We start from the raw sequence: 6,000 nt of genomic DNA, 5'->3' as shown, positions 1-6,000 counted from the left end.
GTGAGGTCAGCGATGCACCTGGATGGGTAGTGAAGGTATGAGTGAGGTCAGTGATTTACCTGGATGGGTAGTGACTGTATGAGTGAGGAGAGTGATGTATCTGGATGAGTCGTGAAAGTATGAGTGTGTTCAGTGATGTATCTGGATGGGTAGTAACAGTATGAGTGAGGTCAGTTATGTATCTGGATGGGTAGTGACAATGTGAGTGATGTCAGTGATGTACCTGGATGGGGAGTGATAGTATGAGTGAGGTCAGTGATGTACCTGGATGGGTATTGACAGTATGAGTGAGGTCAGTGATGTATCTGCATAAGTAGTGATGGTATGAGTGAGGTCCGTGATGTATCTGGATGGGTAGTGACAGTGTGAGTGAGGTCAGTGATGTACCTGGATGGGTTGTGATAGTTTGACTGAGGTCAGTGCTGTACCTAGATGGGTAGTGACAGTATGAGTGATGTCAGTGATGTACCTGGATGGGGAGTGATAGTATGAGTGAGGTCAGTGATGTATCTGGATGGGTAGTGTCAGTATGAGTGATGTCAGTGATGTACCTGGATGGGGAGTGATAGTATGAGTGAGGTCAGTGATGTACCTGGATGGGTAGTGACAATATGAGTGAGGTCAGCGATGTATCTGGATGGGTAGGGAAAGTATGAGTGAGGTCAGTGATATACCTGGATGGGTAGTGACAGTATGAGTGAGGTCAGTGATGTATCTGGATGGGTAGTGATAGTATAAGTGAGGTCAGTGATGTATCTGGACGGGTAGTGATAGTATGAGTGAGGTCACTGCTGTATCTGGATGTGTAGTGACAGTATGAGTGAGGTCAGTGCTGTACCTGGATGGGTAGTGACAGTAGGAGTGAGGTCAGTGATGTATTTGGATTGGTAGTGATAGTATGAGTGAGGTCAGTGATGTATCTGGATGTGTAGTGATAGTATGAGTGAGGTCAGTGCTGTACCTGGATGGTTAGTGACAGTAGGAGTGAGGTCAGTGATGTATCTGGATGGGTATTGACAATATGAGGGAGGTCAGTGATGTATCTGGATGGGTAGTGATAATATGCGTGAGGTCAGTGATGTACCTGGATGGGTAGTGACAGTATGAGTGAGGTCAGTGATGTATCTGGATGGGTATTGACAATATGAGGGAGGTCAGTGATGTATCTGGATGGGTAGTTATCGTATGAGTGAGGTCAGTGATGTATCTGGATGGGTAGTGATAGTATGCGTGAGGTCAGTGATGTATCTGGATGGAAGTGACAGTATGAGTGAGGTCAGTGCTGTATCTTGATGAGTAGTGACAGTATGAGTGAGGTAAGTGATGTATCTGGATGGGTAGTGGCAGTATGAGTGAGGTCAGTGATGTATCTGGATGGGAAATGTCAGTATGAGTGAGGTCAGTGCTATATCTGGATGGGTAGTGACAGTATGAGTGAGGTCACTGATGTACCTTGATGTGTAGTTACAGTATGAGTGAGGTCATTGATGTATCTGAATGGGTCGTGACAGTTTCAGTGAGATCAGTGATGCATCTGGATGGGTAGTGACAGTATGAGTGAGGTCAGTGATGTATCTAGATGTGTATTGACTGTATGAGTGAGGTCAGTGCTTTATCTGGATGCGTAGTGACAGTATGAGCGAGATCAGTGATGTATCTGCATGGGTAGTGATAGTAGGAGCAATGTCAGTAATCTATCTGGATGAGTAGTGAAAGTATGAGTGAGTTCAGTGATGTACCTGAATGGATAGTGACAGTGTGAGTGAGGTCAGTGATGCATCTGGATGGGTAGTGAGAGTATGAGTTAGGTCAGTGATGCATCTGGATGGGTAGTGAGAGTATGAATGATGTCAGTGATGTATCTGGATTGGAAGTGACAGTTTGAGTGAGGCCAGTGATGTATCTGGATGTGTAGTGATAGTATGAGTGAGGTCAGTGCTGTATCTGGATGTGTAGTGACAGTATGAGTGAGATCAGTGATGTATCTGGATGGGTAGTGAAAGTATGAGTGAGGTCAGTAATTTATCTGAATGAGTAGTGAAAGTATGAGTGAGCAGTGATGTATCTGGATGAGTAGTGAAAGTATGAGTGAGTTCAGTGATGTATCTGGATGGGTAGTGACGGTATGAGTGAGGTCAGTGATGTACCTGGATGGGTAGTGACAGTATAAGTGAGGTCAGTGATGTATCTGGATGGGTAGTGACAGTATGAGTGAGGTCAGTGATGTATCTGGATGGGTAGTGATAGTATGAGTGAATTCACTGCTGTATCTGGATGTGTAGTGACAGTAGGAGTGAGGTCAGTGCTGTACCTGGATGGGTAGTGACAGTAGGAGTGAGGTCAGTGATGTATCTGGATGGGTAGTTATCGTATGAGTGAGGTCAGTGATGTATCTGGATGGGTAGTGATAGTATGAGTGAGGTCAGTGATGTATCTGGATGGGTAATGATAGTATGAGTGACGTCACTGCTGTATCTGGATGTGTGGTGACAGGATGAGTCAGGTCTGTGCTGTATCTTGATGGCTCGTGACAGTATGAGTGAGGTAAGTGATGTATCTGGATGGTAGTGACAGTATCAGTGAGGTCAGTGATTTATCTGGATGGGTAGTGAGAGTATGAGTGAGGTAAGTGATGTATCTGGATGGTAGTGACAGTATCAGTGAGGTCAGTGATGTATCTGGATGGGTAGTGAGAGTATGAGTAAGGTCAGTGATGTATATGGTTGGGTATTGATACAATGAATGAGTTCAGTGATGTATCTGGATGGTAGTGACAGTATGAGTGAGGTCAGTGCTGTATCTTGATGGGTAGTGACAGTATGAGTGAGGTAAGTGATGTATCTGGATGGGTAGTGGCAATATGAGTGAGGTCAGTGATGTATCTGGATGGGTAATGTCAGTATGAGAGAATCAGTGCTATATCTGGATGGGTAGTGACAGTATGAGTGAGGTCAGTGATGTATCTGGATGGGTAGTGACAGTATGAGTGAGGTCAGTGATGTATCTTGATGGGTAGCGACAGTATGAGTGAGGTCATTGATGTATCTGGATGGGTCGTGACAGTTTGAGTAAGATCAGTGATGTATCTGTATGTGTATTGATAGTATGAGTGAGGTCAGTGCTTTATCTGGATGCGTAGTGACAGTATGAGCGAGATCATTGATGTATCTGGATTGGTAGTGACAGTTTGAGTGAGGCCAGTGATGTATCTGGATGTGTAGTGATAGGATGAGTAAGGTCAGTGCTGTACCTGGATGTGTAGTGACAGTATGAGTGAGATCAGTGTTGTATCTGGATGCGTCGTGAAAGTATGAGTGATATCAGTGATGTACCTGGATGGGTAGTGACAGTATGAGTGAGGTCAGTGATGTATCTGGATTTATAGTGACAGTATAAGTGAGGTCAGTGATGTATCTGGATGGGTAGTGATAGTATGAGTGAGGTCACTGCTGTATCTGGATGTGTAGTGACAGTATGAGTGAGGTCAGTGCTGTACCTGGATGGGTAGTGACAGTAGGAGTGAGGTCAGTGATGTATCTGGATGGGTATTGACAATATGAGTGAGGTCAGTGATGTATCTGGATGGGTAGTTATCGTATGAGTGAGGTCAGTGATGTATCTGGATGGGTAGTGATAGTATGAGTGATATCAGTGATGTACCTGGATGGGTAGTGATAGTATGCGTGAGGTCAGTGATGTATCTGGATGGGTATTGACAATATGAGTGAGGTCAGTGATGTATCTGGATGGGTATTGACAATATGAGGGAGGTTAGTGATGTATCTGGATGGATAGTTATCGTATGAGTGAGGTCAGTGATGTATCTGGATGGGTAGTGAGAGTATGAGTGAGGTCAGTGATGTATCTGGATGGGAAATGATAGTATGAGTGACGTCACTGCTGTATCTGGATGTGTGGTGACAGGATGAGTCAGATCAGTGCTGTATATTGATGGCTAGTGACAGTATGTGTGCGGTAAGTGATGTATCTGAATGGTAGTGACAGTATCAGTGAGGTCAGTCATGTATCTGGATGGGTAGTGAGAGTATGAGTGAGGTCAGTGATGTATCTTGTTGGGATGTGATAGCATGAATAAGTTCAGTGATGTATCTGGATGGTAGTGACAGTATGAGTGAGGTCAGTGCTGTATCTTGATGGGTAGTGACAGTATGAGTGAGTTAAGTGATGTATCTGGATGGGTAGTGGCAGTATGAGTGAGGTCAGTGATGTATCTGGATGGGTAATGCCAGTATGAGTGAGGTCAGTGCTATATCTGGATGGGTAGTGACAGTATGAGTGAGGTCAGTGATGTATCTGGATGGGTAGTGACAGTATGAGTGAGGTCAGTGATGTATCCTGATGTGTAGTGACAGTATGAGTGAGGTCATTGATGTATCTGGATGGGTCGTGACAGTTTGAGTAAGATCAGTGATGTATCTGGATGGGTAGTGACATTATGAGTGAGGTCAGTGATGTATCTGGATGTGCATTGATAGTATAAGTGAGGTCAGTCATTTATCTGGATGCGTAGTGACAGTATGAGCGAGATCGGTGATGTATCTGGATTGGTAGTGACAGTTTGAGTGAGACCAGTGATGTATCTGGATGTGTAGTGATAGGATGAGTAAGGTCAGTGCTGTATCTGGATGTGTAGTGACAGTATGAGTGAGATCAGTGATGTATCTGCATGGGCAGTGACAGTACGAGTGAGGTCAGTGATGTATTTGGAATGGTAGTGATAGTATGAGTGAGGTCAGTGATGTACCTGGATGGGTATTGACAATATGAGTGAGTTCAGTGATGTATCTTGATGGCTAGTGATAGTATGAGTAAGGTCAGTGATGTACCTGGATGGGTAGTGACAGTATGAGTGAGGTCAGTGATATACCTGGATGGATAGTGACAATATGAGTGAGGTCAGTGATGTATCTGGATGAGTCGAGAAAGTATGAGTGTTTTCAGTGATGTATCTGGATGGTTACCGACAGTAAGCGTGAGGTCAGTGATGTATTTGGATGGGTAGTGATAGTATGAGTGAGGTCAGTGTGGTACCTGGATGCGTATTGAAATTATGAGTGAGGTCAGTGATGTATCTGGATGGGTCGTGACAGTATGAGTGAGATCAGTGATGTATCTGGATGGGTAGTGACAGTATGAGTGAGTTCAGTGATGTATCTGGATGGCCAGTGACAGTATGAGTGAGTTCAGTGATGTATCTGGATGGGTAGTGACAGTATGAGTGAGATCAGTGATGAATCTGGATGGTTAGTGAAATTATGAGTGATGTCAGTGATGTATCTGGATGGGTATTGACAGTATGAGTGAGGTCAGTGATGTATCTGGATGGATAGTGATAGTATGAGTGAGGTCAGTGATGTACCTGGATGGGTGGTGATAGTATGAGTGCTTCAGTGATGTATCTGGGTGTGTAGTGGCAGTATGAGTGAGGTCAGTGATGTATCCGGATGGGTAGTGACAGTATGAGTGAGGTCAGTGATGTATCTGGAAGGGTAGTGACAGTATGAGTGAGGTCAGTGATGTACCTGGATGGTTGGTGACAGTATGAGTGATGTCAGTGATGTACCTGGATGGGTAGTGACAGTATGAGTGATGTCAGTGATGTATCTGGATGGGTGGTGATTGTATGAGTGAGGTCAGTGATATATCTGGATGAGTAGTGACAGTATGAGTGAGATCAGTGATGTATCTTGATTGGTCGAGTCAGTATGAGTAAAGTCAGTGATGTATCTGGATGAGAAGTGACAGTATGAGTGGGGTCAGTGGTGCACCTGGCTGGGTAGTGACAGTATGAGTGAGATCAGTGATGTATCTGTATGGGTAGTGTGAGTATGAGTGAGGTCAGTGATATATCTGGAACGGTAGTGATAGTATGAGTGAGGTCAGTGATGTATCTGGATGAGTAGTGACAGTATGAGTGAGGTCAGTGATGTATCTGGATGAGTAGTGAGAGTATGAGTAAGATCAGTGATATATCTGTTT

Source organism: Pristiophorus japonicus, unplaced genomic scaffold (genome assembly GCF_044704955.1).
Source record: "Pristiophorus japonicus isolate sPriJap1 unplaced genomic scaffold, sPriJap1.hap1 HAP1_SCAFFOLD_33, whole genome shotgun sequence".
Classification (NCBI taxonomy): Eukaryota; Metazoa; Chordata; class Chondrichthyes; family Pristiophoridae; genus Pristiophorus; species Pristiophorus japonicus.
The sequence above is the reverse complement of the archived record's forward strand: the minus strand, read 5'-3'. Positions refer to the sequence as shown.